Genomic DNA, 25,522 nt, shown 5'->3' with positions numbered 1-25,522 from the left:
AAAAAAAAAGAAAAAAAACAAAAACAAAAAACCTAAGTAACCCTCGGTCTGTAGATCTTACTAACAGCCCTTAAGAAAACCCTAAAAATACAATCCCCCTCAGGGATACTCACATAATTCTTAAGCTCAACATTGCAATTGTAACCCTCCTGACCCAACCCACTATAAGAAGCAAACCCATCAGAAACTACAGTACTCCCCTGTTCTACATACTCCTGAATCAACCCCACCAATTCCCTCTTCGTACGATGTTGAATTTCCCTAAACACACATTCAGGAGACCCAGACCTTGATAATACAACCCCCCCTCCCCACACCTATAAACAGGCTTACCCCTCCCATACTTCCTCCTACCAAACTGCGACTCGTCAGTCTCTATCACTACTCCAGGCCCACCCAACTTACCACTGTATTTAATGTATTCTGATCAAACCTCACGACAAAAAGAATACCAATCGAGGACGGTTCGCTCACTCACACCCACCTCTTGCGTGCAAAAGGTGAAAGAGGACTGATAACAAAAATGATAACTCGTCAAGACAACTTCACACATGCCCAACCTAGACTTCTCGAACCAGGTACCCCAGCGAATGGAGCGCCAAACGTTATCACGCCAGCACCTCACTCGTCAGAGACGCTGGATCTTTCGTTAACTTCATACGTTCACCACATGCAGTGCACTGCACCAGCTCGGCCAGAAGACCAAACGGCTGCAGGAATTTGATGAGCGACATTGAACTGTCATCTAACATGCCCCACAACCAAAAACTGTTGATTTTATTGGTCATATCCATTCCTAACAGTGACATAACAATAGTAATCCAAAAAATTCAGACACGACAAACCACACACGACACTACATTAACTTAGAAATAACCAAAAACCAAACCGTCAGCTCACTGCAGAATATTGCACTAGAAATTCACTCATCACCAGAACAACACCCGACAACGTCAACAACTCAAATGAACCTAGTTCGACACACAACCCACAAACACCAGCAGAGAGCACCACCAACCGCAACCGTATGGCACTTACAAACACATCACAAACCCAACAACAAAACCATAGCCACAACCCACAAACACGCCACCAGAGAGCACCACTGACAGAACAAGAAGACATCTACAAACACTCACAAACTAAACTTCACACCATCGTGACGTCACACACCACAACAGACTTACGTCACGGGTCAAAGCCGACGGGTGGTATCGGACCCTTCTGGTGACCCAGTTTCTCCCCCTACCCACCCTATTCGGACGCAGGCCATAATTAGTGTATCCACATCTACCAACTGGAGCGACAGTAACAGCACACACACGAGAGATTGATTCAATCGAAATCAGTTCACTCAGCACCCAGATTACATGGCTGATAGCTGTGTTTAGATTAGATTAGTACTTGTTCCATAGGTCATGAATACGACACTTTGTAATGATGTGGCATGTGTCAGGTTAATAAAATTTGTCCATACAAGATATTACATTAGATAAAATATTACATGACACTCAATATTTTATATATACACTCCTGGAAATTGAAATAAGAACACCGTGAATTCATTGTCCCAGGAAGGGGAAACTTTATTGACACATTCCTGGGGTCAGATACATCACATGATCACACTGAGAGAACCACAGGCAACAGAGCATGCACAATGTCGGCACTAGTACAGTGTATATCCACCTTTCGCAGCAATGCAGGCTGCTATTCTCCCATGGAGACGATCGTAGAGATGCTGGATGTAGTCCTGTGGAACGGCTTGCCATGCCATTTCCACCTGCCGCCTCAGTTGGACCAGCGTTCGTGCTGGACGTGCAGACCGCGTGAGACGACGCTTCATCCAGTCCCAAACATGCTCAATGGGGGACAGATCCGGAGATCTTGCTGGCCAGGGTAGTTGACTTACACCTTCTAGAGCACGTTGGGTGGCACGGGATACATGCGGACGTGCATTGTCCTGTTGGAACAGCAAGTTCCCTTGCCGGTCTAGGAATGGTAGAACGATGGGTTCGATGACGGTTTGGATGTACCGTGCACTATTCAGTGTCCCCTTGACGATCACCAGTGGTGTACGGCCAGTGTAGGAGATCGCTCCCCACACCATGATGCCGGCTGTTGGCCCTGTGTGCCTCGGTCGTATGCAGTCCTGATTGTGGCGCTCACCTGCACAGCGCCAAACACGCATATGACCATCATTGGCACCGAGGCAGAAGCGACTCTCATCGCTGAAGACGACACGTCTCCATTCGTCCCTCCATTCACGCCTGTCGCGACACCACTGGAGGCGGGCTGCACGATGTTGGGGCGTGAGCGGAAGACGGCCTAACGGTGTGCGGGACCGTAGCCCAGCTTCATGTAGACGGTTGCGAATGGTCCTCGCCGATACCCCAGGAGCAACAGTGTCCCTAATTTGCTGGGAAGTGGCGGTGCGGTCCCCTACGGCACTGCGTAGGATCCTACGGTCTTGGCGTGCATCCGTGCGTCGCTGCGGTCCGGTCCCAGGTCGACGGGCACGTGCACCTTCCGCCGACCACTGGCGACAACATCGATGTACTGTGGAGACCTCACGCCCCACGTGTTGAGCAATTCGGCGGTACGTCCACCCGGCCTCCCGCATGCCCACTATACGCCCTCGCTCAAAGTCCGTCAACTGCACATACGGTTCACGTCCGCGCTGTCGCGGCATGCTACCAGTGTTAAAGACTGCGATGGAGCTCCGTATGCCACGGCAAACTGGCTGACACTGACGGCGGCGGTGCACAAATGCTGCGCAGCTAGCGCCATTCGACGGCCAACAACGCGGTTCCTGGTGTGTCCGCTGTGCCGTGCGTGTGATCATTGCTTGTACAGCCCTCTCACAGTGTCCGGAGCAAGTATGGTGGGTCTGACACACCGGTGTCAATGTTTTATTTTTTCCATTTCCAGGAGTATATATATATATATATATATATATATATATATATATATATATATATATATATATATATAAAGATGATGTGACTTACCAAATGAAAGTGCTGGCAGGTCGACAGACACACAAACATACACACAAAATTCAGCTTTCGCAACAAACTGTTGACTCATCAGGAAAGAGGGAAGGAGAGGGAAAGACGAAAGGATGTGGGTTTTAAGGGAGAGGGTAAGGAGTCATTCATGTGTGAGTGTGTGGGGAATTACCCACTTACTATATCCAAAAATTCATCTATTGAGCAGAAGGAGTTGCCATTAAGAAATTCTTTTAATTTCCTTTTATATGCTATATGGCTATCCGTCAGACTTTTGATGCTATTAGGGAAGTGGCCAAAGACTTTTGTGGCAGCATAATTTACCCCCTTGTGAGCCAAAGTTATATTTAACCTCGAGTAGTGAAGATCATCCTTTCTCCTAGTGTTGTAGCCATGTACACTGCTATTAGTTTTGAATTCGTTCGGATTGTTAATAACAAATTTCATAAGTGAATATATATATTGTGAGGCTACATTGAAGATTTCTAGCTCTTTAAATAAATGTCTGCAGGATGATCTTGGATGAGCTCCAGCAATTATTCTGATTACACGCTTTTGTGCAATGAACACTCTTTTACTCAATGATGAGTTACCCCAGAATATGATGCCGTACAAAAGCAGAGAATGAATTTAGGCATGGTAAGCTAATTTACTCAGATGTATATTGCCAAAATTTGCAATGACCCTAATAGCATAAGTAGCTGAACTCAAACGTTTCGGCAGATCCTCAGTGTGTTTTTACCAGTTCAGCCCCTCATTAATGCATACACCTAGAAATTTTGAATATTCTACCTTAGCTACCGATTTCTGATCAAAGTCTATATTTATTAATGGTGTCATTCCATTTACTGTGTGAAACTGTATATACTGTGTTTTGTCAAAATTAATGAGAGCCCATTTGCAGAGAACCACTTAATGATTTTCTGACAAACATCGTTTACAATTTCACCAGTTAATTCTTGTCTGTCGGGTGTGATAGCTATACTTGTATTATAGGCAGAAAGTACCAGCTTTACATCTTTGTAAATGTAGAATGGCGAGTCATTAATATATATTAAGAACAGCAGAGGACCCAAGACCGAACCATGCGGCACCCCATTCTTGATTTTCCCCAGTTGGACAAATCACCAGTTTTTTGCATATTATGTGAACTGTTTATTTCAACTTTCTGCACTCTTCCAGTTAGGTATGATAAACCATTTGAGCACTGTCCCATTCATACCACAGCACTTGAGCTTATCTAGAAGTATTCCATGATTTACATAGTCAAAAGCCTTTGATACATCACAAAACATCCCAACGGGTGACTTCCGGTTACTCAGAGCATTTAATATTTCATTAGTGAAAGTATATATAGCATTTTCCGTGGAAATCCCTTCTGGAAACCAAACTGACATTTTGTTAAAACTTTATTTTTACAAAGGTGTGAAGCTACTCTACAATATATTACTTTTTCAAGAGTTTTGTATAAGGCAGTCAGAAGAGAGATTGGGCGGTAGTTGTTGACATCAGATGTATCCCCTTTTTTATGCAGTGGTTTAACAGTGGCATACTTCAGTCTATCTGGGAAAATACCCTGCTTCAGAGAGCTATTACATATGTGGCCAAGAATCCCACTTATTTCTTGGGAACAAGCTTTTATTATCCTGCTGGAAATGCCATCAATTCCATGTGAGCTTTAATTCTTGAGACAGTTTATTATCTTCCTAATTTCAGAAGGATAGGTGGGAGGAATTTCAATTGTATCAAATGGTGTGGGTATGGCCTCTCCCATTAACTGCCTTGCTTCTTCTAATGAACATTTAGATCCTATTTTCTCTACAACATTTAAAAAATGATTATTCAAAATGTTTTCGACTTCCGGCTTGTTGTTTATCAAGTTTCCATTCACTCTGATGATAATGCCACCATACTGTACTCTAGGTTGCCCTGTCCCCCTTGTAATAATATTCCAAATTGTTTTGATTTTGTTATCAGAGGTATTAATCTCAGACATGATGCACATGCTTCTGGACTTTTTAATAACCTTTCTTAATGTAGCACACTAGTTTTTATAATATTTGGCTGTTTCTGGGTCATTACTCTTTCTTGTTGTTAGATACAGTTCCCTTTTGTGGTTACAAGATATTTGTATTCCTTTAATAAGCCAAGGTTTTTTGCATGGTTTCTTATAATTAGATTTAACTACTTTCTTGGGTAAACAGTTTTCAAATTCTCTTACAAGTGTATCATGAAATAAGTTATATTTTAAATTAGCATCGGGTTCCTTGTACACCTCATCCCAGTCTAACTGTTGAAGATTTTCTCTGAAATTTCTAATTGTTGAGTTATTAATTGAATGCACAACTTTGGAGGGTAGTTTTGAATTACTGAATGGAGCTATGTCATATACTGTAACTAGCTGAGCACCATAATCAGAAAGGCCATTCTCAACAGGACAAGAATTTATGTTATTAAACCTATCTTGGTCTATAAAAGTGTTATTTATCAATGTGCTGCTGTCTGTTACTACCCGAGTAGTGAATCAACAGTGAAGTCCCCACAAATAATAATTTGCTTTCCCCTATCTGACAGATAGCACAACAAGGCATCCATGTTTTCCAGGAATAAATGAAAGTTTCCTGAAGGGGACCTATATACTGTTACAAGAGCCCTCCTTCAGTTTAAGGTGACAGGAACATGCTTCTATACATTGCTCTAGACAAAACGTTTTAGTATCCAAGCTTTCTACACAGTGATAACTTTTGACATATATGGCAACTCCTCCTCCCACCTTATTCTCTCTACTCACTTAAATCACGGCTGGTTGTGGTGCTGCAATACTTAAACATGTGTGCTGTTACTTCTTGTATTTTCTCCAGACTGGCTTCCATACTCTGCTCTAAGTTGACAGAACTATTTAAGTGAAACAAGTCCAAAACTCCTTTAGACTTTGTGTTCCTTTCTCTGTGGCTTTGTGCATTTGTGACTTCTGTATAAATTTTGTTATTTGAAGGAATGTAACAGTTATTGAAATTTTCAGGCAGAATAGTTACATACAAATTTGGTGGACCCAAAGGTTGTAGTTGGATTCTTCACTTAAGATGAGAAAAGGAAAGTAAGAGATAAACAGGAGAGGAACAAGCACCTGCTTGGAATTCAAAGAGGGTCAGCCAGCATGCTGGTATTCTTGCCTTTGGTCAGTCTGATGGCTTTTCGTACCTAAATTACTGCTGCTTGGATATTGTTGTGGTCATCACTCCTAAGACGGATTTTGTACATATCTCCAATCTAGTCTGTCATGTGCAATCCTCTTCATCTATGAATAACTACTGCAACCTACATCCATTTGAACCTACCTACAGTATTCAAGGGTTTGACCCTACATAAAATCTCTACTGCCAACACATTCCTCAAGTACCCAATTAACTGTTACTTTTTACTTCTTGATGCTTCCTGTTAAAGTGACTGTACATTTAGGCAGGTGGTGCCATAAATTTGTGTCCTCTCAGATAATATATCTCTTTATCGATCATGATCTTCTCCATTACTTTCATTGGAGAATTTTATTTGTGGGTCGGCAAGTGATAAACTGTTTGTGATAGTATAGAAGTGCCGTGGCCATACTATATTGTTTTTATTTTGTGTGTTTATATTCCAGTCTTTGCGATTCATTTTGGGATCTGCCTCATGTCGATCTGGAATGAGGCATCGTTGCTGGTCGCAGTGGTCAAAACTAATCTCAAACATGAAATTGGTAAAATAAAGTGATGGAGTTGTTCAAAAACAAATACATCTTCGTTGGTGATTCAGACTACCCACCACATCTTTAGCATTCTTCTGCAGCACTACATTGAAACGGCTTCTAATCTCCTCTTGTCTATACTGTTTATTGTCCAAGTTTCACTTCCATATAAGGCTACGGTCCAGACAAATATTTCAGTCAACAGGTGGATTTATTTGTGTTAATGCAAGGTGTGTATTGTGTTAGGATTTTAGGGCAACCTGAGGCACTGTGTGTAAAGAAACAGATCCCTATTTTAGAACATGGCTGTGTGAAGGTCACTGACTAAAACCTGAACATAAATATAAATATGTAAATGAAATAACTAAAATGTAATACCTCCAGTGGCCACAGGTTCCTTTCTGGGTCACATGCATCACAATAAACTAGCAATGAGTTAACTAATCATCCAGCACCTCCGATGAGGGTATGAGGATCACAGTTGAGAACCAAGTAAGTGACACTGTAAACTTATTAGATGGGGCCATTAGAATAATGAATAATAGACATCAAATTGAAATTTATTGGAAATCTTCAACAATGCTCTGCCACCCACAATTCCTCCTGTCATCCCACAGCCACAAAATGGTAGCATTCTGGTGTGTTGTCAACAGGAACAGCAACTCAACTACAACACTCTGAAGATAAATCTAAACAATAAATTGAAATGATAAAACACCACCTCCATAGTATACTCCCTGAAAAACTCAAATAACTGCAGAAGAATCACAGCACAGAAAACAAACATAAAATGAGATCTTCCACACACTACCATTTGTGGTTAGTGTTTCATATTTGATTATTTATATCTCGATATGTAAAGGCATAAACATATCGTTCGTCATGTGCATCATGATTGGGCAGATAATTAGGCATCCTTAAAACACTTCAGATATACAAATACACTACTGGCCATTAAAATTGCTACACCACGAAGATGACGTGCTACAGACGCGAAATTTAACAGACAGGAAGAAGATGCTGTGATATGCAAATGATCAGCTTTTCAGAACATTCACACAAGGTTGTCGCCGGTGGTGACATCTACAACGTGCTGATATGAGGAAAGTTTCCAACCAATTTCTCATACACAAACAGCAGTTGACCGGCGTTGCCTGGTGAAACGTTGTTGTGATACCTCGTGTAAGGAGGAGACATACGTACCATCACGTTCCCGACCTTAATAAAGGTCGAATTGTAGCCTATCACGATTGCGGTTTATCGTATCGCGACATTGCTGCTAGCGTTGGTCGAGATCCAATGACTGTTAGCAGAATATGGAATCGGTGGGTTCAGGAGGGTAATACGGAATGCCGTGCTGGATCCCAATGGCCTCGTATCACTAGCAGTCGAGATGACAGGCATCTTATGCACACGGCTGTAACAGATCGTGCAGCCATGTCTCGATCCCCGAGTCAACAGATGAGGACGTTTGCAAGACAACAACCATCTCCACGAACACTTCGACGACGTTTGCAGCAGCATGGACTATCAGCTTGGGGACCATGGCTGCAGTTACCCTTGACGCTGCATCACAGACAGGAGCGCCTGCAATGGTGTACTTGACGATGCACCTGATTGCACGAATAGCAAAACGTCATTTTTTTGAATGAATCCAGGTTCTGTTTACAGCATCACGATGGTCGCATCCGTGTTTGGTGACATCGCTGTGAACGCACATTGGAAGCATGTATTCGTCATCACCATACTGGCGTATCACCCGGCGTGATGGTATGGAGTGCCATTGGTTACACGTCTCGGTCACCTCTTGTTCGCATTGAGGGCACTTTGAACAGTGGACGTTACATTTCAGATGTGTTACGACCTGTGGCTCTATCCTTCATTTGATCCCTGCGAAACCCCAAATTTCAGGAGGATAATGCACGACCGCATGTTGCTGGTCCTGTACGGGCCTTCCTGGATACAGAAAATGTTCGACTGCCCTGGCCAGCACATTCACCAGATCTCTCACCAACTGAAAATGTCTGGTCAATGGTGGCCAAGCAACTGGCTCGTCACAATACGCCAGTCACTACTCTCGATGAACTGTGGTATCGTGTTGAAGCTGCATGGGCAGCTGTACCTGTACACGCCATCCAAGCTCTGTTTGACTCAATGCCCAGGCGTATCGAGACTGTTATTACGGCCAGAGGTCGTTGTTCTGGGTACTGATATCTCAGGATTTATGCTCCCAAATTGTGTGAAAATGTAATCACATGTCAGTTCTAGTATAATATATTTGTCCAGTGAATACCTGTTTATCATCTGCATTTCTTCTTGGTGTAGCAATTTTAATGGCCAGTAGTCTCCCTCCCCATCCTCTCTCTCATACACCTATACACTGCCTTTATCTTCCACTTCATATTTACCATGAATTTCGTAATTTTCATGTTTCATTAATATTTTCTATATGAACATTTGACTAGCATACTTCCAGTACTCACTAGATCTACTTAAAATGACAAAACAGTTTGGATCCCTTGTCATCCTAGTTGGTTACAGCATGCAACAGATGGAATCCTAGCAAAGCCATAGCTCTAGGATAACCAGTATTTCTCTCTTCTGCTGCCACTCCTTTGTCCTCTGTCTCTGAATCCCAAACCAAATTGTTATTTATGTATAATTATACCATTTTTAGCAATATAATTATCACATTTCATGTTTTTAACAGGTCACCTGAACACACAAATGAGTACAAAGTTTAAGTTATGTAAATTTAAAAGAAAAGATTCATGTACCATTTTAAATACTAAATCTAAAATATCTATTCATGTACTCAACCACAGATATGCACAATACTTTAACGCATACTCAGAAATTCTGGGCGTTTTTACTGTATGCTCTTAGTATTTTGAAATAGTGTTTCTGCTGTAAACTCTTTGTGTCTGTTTCTAAACATCATCTTTGTCAACGAAGTGTGTCAGTTTATTGTGATGTATAGTGACACAGAAACTAGCCTGTGGTAAACAGGGGTATTCTAAAACAACTGTTTTGTGTGTACATTTAGATTTACGTTTAGGTTTTAGTCAAAGATCCCCACAGAGTCATGTTCCAAATAGTGATTTGTTTCCCTACAGGCAAAAAATCATAACACAATACACACATCATATTAATACAAATAATCCACCTGATATTGAGGTTTAAATCTTTGAAGCACATTGAGGAAATAAATTAAACAGTGACTGGTAACTGTAAACACATTGTTTCATGTGAATTAATATACTTCCGTATAGTGGCTTCAGAAGTACTGAGGTTAAGGGCTTAGCCAAATCACTCAGCATGCCGTGCATGAGTCTGGATGCTAGTAAACAGAAACCACTGGAAAATGTAAAACAAGGTAAAGGGATTTAGTCGAATTACAGCAGGTAATGCACAAGGAATTAAGAGGGGGAAATGACACACTACTAGTATTGGACAAATTTTGCTGTTTTGGCAGCAACATACCTGACACCGGCCAAGCTAGTGAGGATTAAAATGGAGTGCGGCAGTATATAAAAAAGCTTCTCTGAAAAAGAATGAGGTATATTTACATCACGTAATTATAGTTTTGACTACTGGAAAGTCTTTTTTTTTTTTTTTTTTTTTTTTTTTTTAAGTATTTGTATGGAGTGTAACAGGATGTGGAAGTGAACCATGGACAACAAATAGCATACATAGGATGAAAACAGTAGTTGTGTAAATGTGGTGCTACAAAAGGGTGCTGAATTAGATGTGTAGATTGGACAACCTGTGAAGAGGTATTTGTTTCTCAATTGAAATCCCACAGGAAGTCCTCATGTCCATATTTTCACCGTGTGTCTTTGAATGCGAGGAAACCTTCCTTGTTCAACCAACCATTAATTCACTTGGCTACCTATCCTGTCCACTTGCAATACATTCGCATTACAGCCATAATTACGTCCACCCCGCCAGTCTGCTCCCTAACCCATTTTTACTCTTCTATATAATTAGGCTGTAGTCTTCAAGTCCAGTAGTCCAGAAAAAATACACACAAAAGCTCTCCATATAAGAGATAGGACATATGTTTTATGCTCACTTAACTTGAAAGAATTCAGAGGAAATGACGTTTATATGAAGTGCCTACAGAACTGAATGACATGTTAATTAGCAACACACACACACACAATGCTCATTTCACTATTATTTAAGTTAGATTGTTCTCATGCTGCTCAAAACTGCATCTGCTCAACCATAGGATGCTTACAGCTAGTATAAAGGAAAGACCTTACTTATCTGTACAAATATATCAGCAGAGGCAAAAATTTGTTTCTTTAACTGTGTGGGAAGAAATTTTGTTTAATATGACTATAACTTATAAATGATTCGCTGAAATGTTTATATTGTTATAAATATTTGTAGCTACAAATTGTAAACTTGGTCTTTCTGTGTCTCCACACTTCACATCACACGTGACAACTCATCAATCACGTATACAATGAAATAGATGATGATACATGAAATCTTTCGAAATTGCTATTTATATTCACCATATATTTATCATTGTACCTATAACTACAGATATCACATGCTAATATATCTGAATCACAAACATATCATTAAGAATGCCAACTGTTTGCAGCAAATTTGGAGGTTACAGTTCAAAACCTAGAGTTGTCTTAGCTTTATATAAAAAAGGAAAAAAATTAAAAATAACAAAATCTATGTTGCTATTGTCCTCTTGGCTGGGAGGTTCTACTCAGTTAATAAATAATACACAAAGTTGGTGTATCATCTTCATGAGCACGGGGCAAGCAACATTTGACACCAGTGCAAGAAAAAGTTTGCACTTCTAAACTCTCGTTTGAAAGTTTTGCGTTTTACATCGCAGATCATAGTTTTACTCTCACTCTGAATAGGCTGCTGCCCCTCTTCAGGAACCACACATTTGTCTGGCCTCTCAAAAGATACCCCTCCATTTTGGTTGCATCTATGGTACGGCCATCTGTATCGCTGAGGCACGCAAGCCTCCCCACCAATGGCAAGGTCCATGGTTCATGGGCGGGGGGGGGGGGGGGGGGGGGGGGGGGGGAACATGGTGGGTGAATGTGTAATGCTTCATACAAACGAAGCTACAATATCTATAAACTGTTTTCTTTTTTCGTGTCAAATAGTATAGGCTAGTTTGATTTCACTATGAATGATTTCCAGTGACAGAAACCAGACTTATGAGTGATCTACATCTACTTTTATACTCCGCAAGCCACGCAACGGTGTGTGGCGGAGGGCACTTTATGTGCCACTGTCATTACCTCCCTTTTCTGTTCCAGTCGTGTGCGGTTCGCGGGAAGAATGACTGCCGGAAAGAATCCGTGCGCACTCGAATCTCTCTGATTTTACATTCGTGATCTACTCTGGAGGTATAAGTAGGGGGAAGCAATGTATTAGATATCTCATCCAGAAACGCACCCTCTTGAAACCTGGACAGCGAGCTACACAACGATGCAGAGCGCCTCTCTTGCAGAGTCTGCCACTCGAGTTTGCTGAACATCCCCGTAACACTGTCCGCTTACCAAATAACCCCGTGACGAAACACGCCGCTCTTATTTGGATCTTCTCTATCTCCTCTGTCAACCCAACCTGGTACGGATCCCACACTGATGAGCAATACTCAAGTATAGGTCGAACGAGTGTTTTGTAAGCCACCTCCTTTGTTGATGGACTAAATTTTTTAAGGACTCTCCCAATGAATCTCAACCTGGCACCCGCCTTACAAACAATTAATTTTATATGATCATTCCACTTCAAATTGTTCTCCACGTATACTCCCAGATATTTTACAGAAGTAACTGCTACCAGTGTTTGTTCCGCTATCATATAATCATACTATAAAGGATCCTTCTTTCTATGTATTCGCAATACATTACATTTGTCTATGTTAAGGGTCAGTTGCCACTTTCTGCACCAAGTGCCTATCCGCTGCAGATCTTCCTGCATTTTGCTGCAATTTTCTAATGCTGCAGCTTCTCTGTATACTACAGCATCATCCGCGAAACGCCGCACGGAACTTCCGACATTATCTACTAGGTCATTTATATATATTGTGAAAAGCAGTGGTCCCGTAACATACGATGGTACAGACTTCGAGTTGAACTCAAAAGAAGGAAAGACAGTGAGAAGTACCTTTGTAACATACGGTAGTGCTGTGAACAAGACGGGAGGCCATTGCAATACTGCCATGGAACTCAATTGAGATAAAAGTGAAATTTATTATTGTTATTTATTCCAAAACATGTTTCGGCCCTGAACTGATCTTCTCTCCTATCGTACTACTCAGATGACTACAGCCGTCTTCCGACAAATGCAATTGCACATGCGCATGTTCACTCTATCTCTATCTCTCTGCCTTCCCACATGTAACCGTCTGCTCATTTGCAGATGACATCTGTCCAGCATGGACTACAGCTCCATTGCCAGTGCCGCCAACACTGCCAATCGTGCCAGCTGTGACACTTGCACCAGTCAGCTGTGCCTTCACCCTCACTGTTGCTCCATTTCCACATCACCATCACTACATGTGGCTCCAGAAGCAGCTTCCCAGCAACGACGTACCAACACCTGCAACATGTGTCATTTCACGGTCGTCTCCCTCTTTTTATTTTTGCCTTTTTAATGGACCGACAGTTCAGGGTACATGTGGGTTCTGTCCTGTCAGACACTTTTCGCCAAGAGAATGGGGTGCCACAGGGCTCCGTTTTGAGCATCGCTCTCTTCGCCATAGCGATCGATCCAATAATGGATTGCCTCCCAGCTGATGTATCAGGCTCCCTTTTCGTGGACGATTTTACCATCTACTGCAGTGCGCAGCGTACATGTTTCCTGGAGCGCTGTCTTCAGCGTTGTCTTGACCGTCTTTACTGCTGGAGTGTCGCCAGCGGCTTCTGTTTTTCTGCTGAGAAGACGGTCTGTATCAACTTCTGGCACTACAAAGAGTTTCTCCCACCGTCCTTACATCTCGGTCCTGTTGTGCTCCATTCGTGGAGACAACAAAATTTTTAGGTCTTACATTTGACAGGAAACTTAGCTGGTCTCCACATGTGTCATATTTGGCTGCCCGGTGTACCCGTTCCCTAAATGTCCTCCGTGATCTCAGTGGTACGTCGTGGGGAGCAGATCGAACCATCCTACTTCACCTATATTGGTCGATCGTCCACTCAAAGTTGGATTATGGGAGCTTTGTGTAGTCCACTGCACGTCCGTCCATCTTACACCGCCTCAACTCTATACAACATCGGGGGTTACGTCTTGCAATCGGAGCGTTCTATACTAGTCCCGTCGAGAGTCTTCATGCTACCGGCGCGTTATACTGCTTTGTCGGTAGGCCTGTCGGCTACTGTCAATGCCCGACCACCCGTCTTATCGTTCCTTTTTTGACGACTCTCTCGACCGTCAGTACGGGTTGTATGTCTCTGCCCTGCTACCCCCTGGAGTTTGCTTTCGTTGCCTCCTTCAGCAACTTGATTTTCCACTCCCTGCAACTTTTAGAGTGGGCGAGAGCCAAACGCCACCTTGGCTCCAGGCTCAGGTTCGCGTTCACCTCGACCTCGGCTCGCTCCCAAAGGACGTTACCCCAGCTTCGGAATACCACTCGCAGTTTCTCGAACTTCGTCTGAAGTTCATTAATACGATCTTCATTTATACAGATGGCTCTAAGACCAATGACGGTGTTGAGTGTTCTTTTATTGTCGGGACACACAGTTTCAAATACCGGCTCCATGGCCATTGTTCGGCCATCACAGCTGAGCTATTTGCCCTCTACCAGGCCGTTCTTTACATCTGCCGCCACCGACATTCTGCTTATGTCATCTGCTCCGATTCCCTGAGCGCCGTCCAGAGCCTCAGTGATCTGTATCCGGTTCACCCTTTCGTGCACCGGATCTGACGGTCTCTTCGGCAGCTGGCAGACGACGGTTCTCCGGTTACCTTCATGTGGATTCCTGACCGTGCCGGTATCCCTGGGAACGAAGCTGCAGATGCTGCGGCCGAGGCTGCGGTCCTCCAGCCTCGGACAACTTCTCGTCGTGTGCCTTCATCTGATTGTGGCAGGGTCATTTGTCAGCACATTTTATCACTGTGGCATGCCGATTAGTCTCCACTTACTGGAAACAAGCTTCGGGCCTCAAAACCTCCCCCCACGGCTCGGACAACCTCTTCACGCCCTTCTCGGTGGGAGGAGGTCGTTTTGGCCCAGTTACAGGTTGGGCACTGCCAGTTCAGCCACCGCCATCTGCTGACGGCTGTGTCAGTGCTGTTCTGGCTGTGTGGGCAATTGCTGACGGTGCGCCACATTTTAACGTCCTGTCCGAATTTTAATACACTGTGCATTGATCTTGGCCTGCCATGTACTCTGGGTGAAATTTTAGCGGATGACCCAGGGACAGGTGCTCACGTTCTTCGTTTTATCCACTTGACAAACCTGTCTGAGGACATTTGATCATGCTGTTTTCTTTTCATCCCTTGCCTGTTAATGTGCCTTTTATAGTGTTGTCCTTTTAAGTTGCTGTTTTAACCTTGTGCCTCGTAGTGCATTCATAATTTAGTCTGGGCGCTAATGACCACTGTAGTTGTGCGCCCTAAAACCACAAAAAAAAACCCTCTCTCTCTGCACCTCCACATCCTCCATCTCCTTCATCAAGGCAATTTCCAGCACCGCCCCCTTTCGGATGTTGAACTTCGTCCTGACATCTACCCTTCCTTCCAACTGTAACCTGACCTTGTTCCCTCCCCCTATCCACAGCTCGTGGTCTTGCGGTCGTGTTCTCGCTTCCCAAGTGTGAGGTCCCGGGTTCGATTCCCGGCAGGGTCAGAGATTTTCACCTGTCTCTCGATGACTGGGTGTTTGTGTTGTCCTGAACATTTCATCATCATTCATGAAAGTGGAGAGTTTGGAGTGAGCAAAAGTTGGGAATTTGTACAGGTGCTGATAACCACACAGTTAAGTGCCCGACATACTAATCATCTTCATCATCATCATCCCTCCCTCCCCCCCTCCCCCCCCCCTCTTCTGTCGCAGCTGTATATACTAAAGTAATTTTGAATAGACTATAGGTAGACTTGGACTATGTGCATCATACAATATATGTTGTTACACAGGAAACCTAAATCTCATGAAAATTAAACTTGAACAAAGATACATTACCTAAAAGATGTTAATTATCTCATGTAAAAAAAAATTTTTTTTCAATTATTTTGCAGGTAGAGGCTGAGAGATTGATAAGAACGACAGTGTTCGTGTATAGCTGCTGTACCTAATTCATAGGCCTCTGACCACCTTGCACTGCATGTAGTTTTAGTAATGTGTGCTGAGTTCTATTGATATTGCAGATTCATATATTTTATATTATAAAATATAGTTATAATGTACAGTTTTGAAATTTTTATATCGCTTAAATAACGAAGTTGGTAATTAAATTGGCTGATAGTACTGTTTCTGTTTACCAGAATCACTTCACTCCAGACCAGTTTGAAACCAACAGAGCTTGTGGAGTGGTAAAACTTAAACCAAATGCTGTGACAACCATTTTTTGTCATCATAAGCCACCAGTGGGATGTAAGGCTCCTTCTGAGAGAAGCCTGTTGGCCCACTAGAGAAACGAACTGAGGATACTGGTAACTGGAAAATAACATTCACTACTTCAATAGCTTTTTATATATGTCATACTGTCACACGCTGCTGAATTGCAGTAATGTGAATATCTTGTGTAACTGCTAACGGTTCACATTTGTTGTTTTGATCAGTAGGACACACAGAATTTCCCTTCACAGCATTATGCTTGCAATCAGGGGGCATACTTGTATCATAGAAGTTGTCATAGTAAATACTTTGTCAGTTGAGTACAATAAGCATTTACTTTTTAATAGTTGTTGTAAATACATAGCTTAGAGTTTCTTCTTTAGAAATAAGAGATGGAGTTTATCTACATCATTTATTATTTGCTGATGATCAAGTAGTCGTAGCACAAGATGGGGAGGATGCTAACTATATGTGCAATCAACTAACAGTAGCATACAAAACTTGGGGTTTGAGGATTAATTACCAAAAAACAGAATACTTGACTAATGATTCAGATGAGCTATACATTGTAGGAAAGAAAATCAAAAAGATAAACACTTTCTGTTATTTGGGATCCATTTTAGAAATGGAGGGAAAATCAGAGTCAGAAATCAATAAAAGAATTAGTAGCGGACGGAGGGTCATTTCGATGCTTAACTCAGTCTTACGGAGCAGGAATGTAATGAGCAGAACTAAAAAATTAATATACAAATCCATATTGGAGAGTGTGGTTCTGTATGGAACGGAGACCTGGACAATTAACATGAAGCACATTAAAAAATTACAAGCTCTAGAGATGGACTTTTGGAGAAGACCAGCAAGAATCTCCAGGAAAGAAAAGATAAGGAACACCGAAGTAATAAGGAGAATGGAAATAAAAGAAAGAATATGTGACGTAATGGACACGAAGAAATTACAGTGGTACGGGCATGTATGACGAATGGAGAAAACCAGAATACCAAAATTGATAATGGAGTGGGAACCACAGGGGAGAAGAAGACGACGTATGACCACCTGGCTCCAAAATGTACAGCACACAATGAAGAGAATGGGCGCAGAGGAAGAGGACACACAAGATAGAAACACCTGGAGAAATATTTTGAGAATATAGTTTAAGAACATTGATTGTTTGTATTGTAATTTCCAAGTAAATTATTATGTTCGAGATAAGCCTCTGTAATGAGGAAAAGCTCAAAATAATATAATAGAGTTTCTTCTTTTGAAGTTATATTTAATACTCTCATTTAAACTCTCAGTAGTGTACAGAAACAGACTCAAACATTTCATTTACAACAGCTGTATATTTTTCAAACTGGCACGTCCAGGGTCTGTTGGTGGTGGGAACAAAATACTTTGTCACAAGTTAATTTAGCGAGCACGACCACTTCTCTTACATACACAGTCCACTTCTATTGGTATCTGATGAAATACATCTTTTCTCATGCGTTTTAGCCTGTGGCTTTTCTGTACCTTTTTTTTAACTCTGTATACAGAGCTTTACATTTGTTGGCAAAGCGTGGCACAACAGGTGCTAAGATGTCTAATGTTGTGGTTCAGTTTGGTCATTATTTAATCTTTCATTGTAAATAATATTTACTTGCACTTAACTGTATTCCACGCTACAACCCACAGGAAGTATGACTGGCCTCACAACTCTTGTAATTTTAAGTATTCAGGCCTCACATGCTCTGTTATTATTGAACTGTTGTATAGTGAAGGTCTGTTAAATTACAGTGCTGCCAGATTTCTTTGGTGCCTTAGCAAAGAGCTAAGGATTTTTGTAAACACTGTGGTAGTGTTTATTGGGAATTAAATATAATTGGTCGCCTACAATTTCACTTTAGTATATGGCATTACTTTTCCATTTCATAGTATTAAGAGCCCACCTCCGGAATATTTTGGGCTCTTAATACTATGAAATGGAAAAGTAATGACATGGAGAAGAAATAGAAACTTTGAGGTTCGCCGATGACATTGTAATTCTGGCAGAGACAGCAAAGGACTTGGAAGAGCAGTTGAATGGAATGGATAGTGTCTTGAAAGGAGGATATAAGATGAACATCAACAAAAGCAAAATGAGGATAATGGAATGTAGTTGAATTAAGTCAGGTGATGTTGAGTGTATTAGATTAGCAAATGAGACACTTAAAGTAGTAAAGGAGTTTTGCTGTTTGGGGAGCAAAATAACTCATGTTGTTCGAAGTAGAGAGGATATAAAATGTAGACTGGGAATGGCAAGGAAAGCATTTCTGAAGAAGAGAAATTTGTTAACATCGAGTATATATCTAAGTGTCAGGAAGTCGTTTCTGAAAGTATTTGTATGGAGTGTAGCCATGTATGGAAGTGAATCATGGACGATAAATAGTTTAGACAAGAAGAGAATAGACGCTTTCGAAATGTGGTGCTACAGAAGAATGCTGAAGATTGGATGGGTAGATCACATTACTAATGAGGAGGTATTGAATGGGATTGGGGAGAAGAGAAGTATGTGGCACAACTTGACTAGAAGAAGGGATAAGTTGGTAGGACGTGTTCTGAGGCATCTTTATTAGAAGATGCTAGGCTGTTAATGCAAGAGGCCATACCTATGCAATTTGATACAATTGAAATATCACCCACTTCTCCCTCTGAAATTAGGAAAATAATAAACTTGCTTAAAAGCAAAAACTCACATGGAATTGATGGCATTTCCAGCAAAATACTAAAAGCTTGTTCTCAACAGATAAGTAAGATTCTCATCCACCTGTGTAATAGCTGTCTGGGACAGGGCATTTTCGCTGATAGACTGAAATGTGCTATTGTTATACCTTTGCATAAAAAAGGGGATAGATCTGATGTCAACAATTACTGCCCAATCTCCCTTCTAACAGCTTTATCCAAAATTTTTGAGAAAGTAAGGTATTCAAGAGTAGCTTCACATATCTGTAAAAATGAAGTACTAACAAAATGTCAGTTTGGTTTCCAGAAAGGTTTTTCAACAGAAAATGCCATATATGCTTTCATCAATCAAATTTTGAATTACTGAATAACCGAACACCACCCAATGGGATTTTTTGTGATCTCTCAAAGGCTTTTGATTGTGTAAATCATGAAATTCTGCTAGACAAGCTCAAGTATTGTGGCATGAGTGGAACAGTGCACAAATGATTTAATTCGTACCTAACCAGAAGAGTGCAGAAAGTTGAAATAAGCAGTTCTCATAATATGCAAAGATCAGCACATTCCTCAAACTGGGGAACTATCAAGAATGGGGTTCCACATGGGTCGGTCTTGGGTCCTTTGTTGTTCTTAATATATATTAATGACTTGCCATTCTATATTCATGAAGAAGCAAAGTTAGTTCTCTTTGCTGATGATACAAGTATAGTAATCACACCTGACAAACAAGAATTAACTGATGAAACTGTCAATAATGTCTTTCAGAAAATTACTAAGTGGTTTCTTGTAAACAGACTTACTAAATTTTGATAAGACACAGTACATACAGTTCTGTACAGTAAATGGTATGACACCATTAATAAATATAGACCTTAATCAGAAGCATATAGCTAAGGTAGAATATTCAAAATTTTTAGTTGTGTCCATTGATGAGAGATTAAATTGGAAGAAACACATTGATGATCTGCTGAAATGTTTGAGTTCAGTTACTTATGCAATAAGGGTCATTGCAAATTTTGGTGATAAACATCTGAGTAAATTAGCTTACTATGCCTATTTTCAGTCATTGCTTGCATATGGCATCATATTTTTGGGTAATTCATCACTGAGGAATAAAGTATTTATTGCACAAAAGCGTGTTATCAGAATAATAGCTGGAGTCCACCCAAGATCATCCTGCAGACATTTATTTAAGGATCTAGGGATATTCACAGTAGCTTCTCAGTATATATACTCTCTTATGAAATTTGTTATTAACAACCAAACCCAATTCAAAAGTAATAGCAGTGTGCATAACTACAATACTAGGAGAAAGGATGATCTTCACTATTCAAGATTAAATCTAACTTTGGCTCAGAAAGGGGTGAATTATACTGGCACTAAAGTCTTTGGTCACTTACCAAATAGTATCAAAAGTCTGACAGATATCAACAAGTATTTAAGAAGAAACTAAAAGAATTTCTGAATGACAACTCCTACTCCATAGAAGAATTTTTAGATATTAATTAAGAAAAAAAAGAAAAAAAAACAAACAAAAAAGTTGTTATATTAACTTAATTATGTTGTTAAATTAACTTAATTATGTCATGTATTAGAAAATTTGACTCGTTCCACATCATTACCAAATATCGTATTCGTGATCCATGGAACTAGTATTAATCTAATCTAAGGGATCACCAATTTAGTATTGGAGGGCAGCGTGGAGAGTAAAAATCGTAGAGTGAGAACAAGAATGAATACACCAAACAGATTCAGAAGGATCTAGGTTGCAGTAGGTACTGGGAGATGAAGAAGCTTGCACAGGATAGAGTAGCATGGAGAGCTGCATCAAACCAGTCTCAGGACTGAAGACCACAACAACAACAACAAAAAGAGCCCACCTGGAATTTTACCACTCATATTGTCACAGATTTGCCTCTGTCCCTTGAAACTAAGATTTTGGCGTCTTATGAATCTTTAAATCACTTACCATATCCTACTGAGAAACAATTTCTGGCTGCTTGAAAGCATATTATAGTATTAAATACTTTTTCATTTTTGAAGATTGTAATATTGCAAATTTGTGTTCCAGAGGTTGGAGAGCCTTCAAATGTGACCGGTGGCATCAGTCCTCCAGAGAACCTGGACGCAACAGGAGATGAAGTCACCACTCTGAAGAACCTAGTACAACAGCTTCGGGCTGAAATTTTAGCTTTGAAGAGAAAACCCAACTTCTTTCAGAAAGGGGGGAGACATGAGTGTGTTTAGAATAAGACAACTTTCTTGCCAGCCTGAATGGTTTATTTGGTGCAGATCGGTTTGTAGTATTAACAAAGGGGACATCTAAAGGTAGCAAATGGTCAGTGGAAAGGGCTGAGAATTAGACTAGCTTGTGGTAGTACATGGTAGAAAATAAATTTCCGTTTCCTTCAGGCAGAACCCCGAGATGTTTGCTACAGAATGTAAAATTTAGACCTGGTGTGCTGAGGGAGCTAATGAGTTTTCCTGAAAGTTAAGTTTGACCTCATGCTGCCGGATGAAAAATGTGCTCCTCTCCTCATGGATGAGGGTCGTATCATTCCATCATTGGAATATGATTGGAGCATTAGTTGTTATGCTGGGTGGTATTACCTGAAAATGGAAACAAACAATAGGTTACCATTACACAGGCCATCTTTTTCCAGTTCTCATGTCAAAAACATCACTATAAGCATTTAGTGAATCTGAGGCACTCAGTATCAATGTTCACTGCATCGCGTCAGATACGGGATGGCAAAATCGAGCTGTATGGTGAGAATTTGGAATTGTTGTTGGCAGGTTTTCAAAATTAGTCAATTTTTGCCAGTATCCTTGTGATAACAGGAAGCTAATTTTCCTCAGAGATACACCACACATTTTGAAAATATGAGGAACCACTTAGTCACCAGGCAATCAGTCTTCCTTTCACAAAATGTTGTCAGGGAACAATATCTACCTTGTAATGAGGTACATATAAATCGTGTAAAGCAGTCGCTTGAGATAGACAATGGTTTAAGTCTTAAACTGGCACCACAACTGCGTGAGAGGTGTTTGATGCCAAACCTTTATGATAAAATGAAAGTTGGCTTGGCTACTGCCCTAATTATCAGCCAGACTGCAGCAGCCATTGAGTATGGTGTCAGGACAGAGAAACTGCAGAGAAATGCTTTAACCACAGCACGGTTTCTAAAGCACGTTCATAAGTGGTTTCGCCTCATGACATGTGGAGCTCCAGTTATGGCTCTGAGTCATTCTGATGAACAAACATACAGTGAGGCTCTCTGTCATCTGGAGGACACTCTGTGTTTATTTCAAAACTTGAAAATTGGTCTGAAGGGTGCCTGGAAACCAGTTCAGTCTTTGTAGTTTTGTCAACTGTAGGTATTTTGGAATTGCAGGACACATTCGTGAATGAGAAGAATTTTAAATTTCTGCTGACAAGTAGATTTGCACAAGATGCCTTAGGAAATCTGTTTTCAGTGGTCTTCTTCAAAAATCCAGTATCAGCACCATCAGAACTGAAAACAGCACTGATGATTATTACTCTTTCTTAATTCTTTACTTCTACCACTGATAATGAAAATTAAGACAGTAGATTCCTGGCAGAATTAGTGGGGTAATTTGTAAGTGAAGATGGGGATAAGTGTGCAGAGAAAGTTGACGAGCCACTTGTAACATGGTGTGTGATGATGAGCACCAGTCTCTTTACTATTTATGTTGTCACAATGTTAGGCAAGCTATGAAGCGCCATGCGCTTTGCGAATTTTGCGAGGAGAGCCTAATCGCATCTAAAGAAAATCCCTGTACGTCTGTGAACATGCTTTTACATCTGAAGTCCTCTACAGATACCTCACTTATACAGCCACCAAGTGAGGTTTTCAGTGTATTGCAAATGGCAAAGGTTCATTTGAGAAGCAACAAGAAGAAATTACTCACAAGTGAATTTTTGGTCTCTGATATAGCCACTTCTGTGTTTGCATCAGTGGAGGAGAAAGTAGTTTTCCCAGCCACTTTATACAGAAGAAAATAATTCACTTTGTTGGCAACAAGAGTACATATGCGTCTAAATGAGGCAAATAAAAGATACCAGGGTGTAGTGACACAGGGCAGTAGAAGCTTGGCCATGAGAAAATTATTGCAGAATCTGCGACTTCCAGAATCACTTTTTACTAAATAATTTGGAAAATTGACATTGAAACTTCTTTAGGTTATCATTAACATATTGAGGTACAAAATCTGTGGTAACATTTTCTCTTCAAATAATCTCATTTTTGTTTGACTTACAGTGATTTTTATAAAATTTTTGTTCCATGTTTCTTTCTGAGTGTGGAATGTTATTATTATCTCATGTAATATTTGTTACATTTTGCAAGCAGACTCTGTCCCTGTCAAGGGTTCAGAATGATACATAGATAAATAAAAACTTCATCCTTCAACCTGTGTACATATTTGACATTTGTGCTTTACCATCACCTTTGTTTCTTCCTTGTGCTTTATTTGCTTTCATTAATTTGTTTCTCTGAGTTTTAATAGGCTTTTATACATACGGTGTATCTACATTTTATGTAATATTGTAGAGAGGGAAAAAGTATAAATACTTCCAGGAAGAAATTAGCTTGTACTCTTTCCTAGCCCAGAATGAAATAGCACGTACAAAATCTGGTGATGGTTCACAACTAGGCCACCCTTTTTGAAGAATATTTGTTTCAAAACATGGTGAAATTTGAAGGTTATTTCATGTAAATGTGATGCACATTTTGTATTGTAACTGCTATTTTTATTTCTCTTCATAATCTGACAATTTATTTTGAACTCACGAATGTGTGAGCGGAAATGCAGTCAACTGTGGTACATGCTGTAGTTAAAGTTACCGAATGCTTCTGATAGTAAAAATATAGACAAGTTAACCCACTGCTGTAATATTTTAATATTTATACTGATAAAGTTACACTGCCATTCTGGCTAAGTTTAGGTTAGTCTTAGACAACACTTATTTTACCTACATGGAATACTCTGGGTAACTTATTAGCAATCCCAAAAGTAAGTTAGTGGTTAATAAGAAACTTAAAGAAATTGTTCTCGGTCAGTAATGCAGGATTAGTTTGAAATTCAAAGATATTTATGTACACCTGTTATTAACAGTTTTTAAGTTAAGTGGACATAAATGTAAAAATAAGATTTCTTCAGGATATTTTTAATAACACACATTACAAATAATAGTGCACATATTGTCTTACAAGTTGAACAACACTTTCAGTAATACTATATAGTAAAGGCATTCCCTCAAATATTTTCAGATACTTGGTGTAGATGTTCACTGCTATAATGCACCAATCCCCTTTCTGTTTACAGATATTGTGTGAGATTTATCTTTTCTGTTACTACACTGTCTTTACAGTACAAAACTCCATTTTAGCTTTCTGGCCAAAACCTATTTCTTTATTCCTTTCTTGGTCCTAGAAATGCAACTTATTTAAAAAACTTGCCTTATATATCTGCTGCAGTGACTTTTCCAGCATATGTTTTACCATCATACAGTGTAATGACAATCATTTATTTGAAAGCCATATCCAAAAATTAATTTAAATTTGGTGAGCAAATCCATCAGCAAACCCAGAACCATGTTCTGTTATTGGTTGTACGTTTCCTGTGATTGTGAGCATGTTTCTGCTAATTCAGCTAATTTCATGCTCCTACTATCAGGAGCACCTCCAGGCCTGTTATTTTAATCTCAATATCTCACCACTGCATCATAAGTCCTTATACATTTTCTTGTTTTGGGGTTGATTTTAGTCACAATGGGAAAGGTTACAGGAACTTGACTTAACCATTCAGTTAAATTTATTCATTTCTGACCTTTTGTCTTTCTACATTTCTGTTACTTAGTTTCCAATCCATTTAAATAGCAATAAAGTCAGAAGAGCTAACAGTTTGGTTCTATGGTAATTTAACTACAAAATAGAAATCTTAAAGAGATAAAGCTTCCACTGCTAGCATACTAAATGAGGAATAGTGAGTGGTGCCGTACAAAGTCATCATGACTGGTAAAAAATTTGACCTCATTGACTGTACAGTATGGTTTAAACTTATATTTAGGATGTTCATAATAATAAATTGTAGTTTGTTCCACACAATATAATGTACAAAAAGTAAAATAAAAATTATGCGCTGTGCAAATATCGAACCTACGACCTACTATTCAGTAATCATTGTTACCAGGAGATTATTATTACAATTGCAACTTGGTTGCTAAAATGAATTGTATTAAGGCTAGTACAATTGTTACTGTTTCCTACATGCTCCTTCTGATCGTAGGCCTAGTTTTGTTTGAACACTTTTTTTTTTTCTTTTCATAATCGTTCTTCTAATGTCATAGAACAATTTGCAGGCAACATTTTACGGGATAGATCTGACAAAAATAAAAGGCATGCGTAATCGTATAGGAACGTTTATCAGTTCTATTTACTAAGGAACCTTGCGTATATATTTGAATCGAATGCTTCACTTTGTATTAAAGAAAAAGATTCATTGTTCATATTTTCG

General features: G+C 40.2%; 1 long non-coding RNA gene across 4 annotated transcripts in view; it reads left to right on the top strand.

Annotated features, from left to right (window-relative positions):
• LOC126213599 (uncharacterized) overlaps positions 1-23,415 on the top strand; it is a 144,523-nt gene extending 121,108 nt beyond the window's left edge. For 3 of the 4 annotated variants that reach the window (XR_007541269.1, XR_007541270.1, XR_007541267.1), the window contains exon 2: positions 21,054-23,415. This is a non-coding gene — a long non-coding RNA (uncharacterized LOC126213599). Of the gene's footprint in view, positions 1-16,212; positions 16,381-21,053 lie in introns of all 4 variants that reach the window. The other variant, XR_007541268.1, reaches the window with a different exon arrangement.
• The last annotated feature ends 2,107 nt before the right edge of the window (positions 23,416-25,522 follow it).

The sequence above is a fragment of the Schistocerca nitens genome, chromosome 11 (assembly GCF_023898315.1).
Source record: "Schistocerca nitens isolate TAMUIC-IGC-003100 chromosome 11, iqSchNite1.1, whole genome shotgun sequence".
NCBI classification, from domain to species: domain Eukaryota; kingdom Metazoa; phylum Arthropoda; class Insecta; order Orthoptera; family Acrididae; genus Schistocerca; species Schistocerca nitens.
Note: the sequence above shows the minus strand (reverse complement) of the source record. Positions and strands in the feature narration are given on the sequence as shown.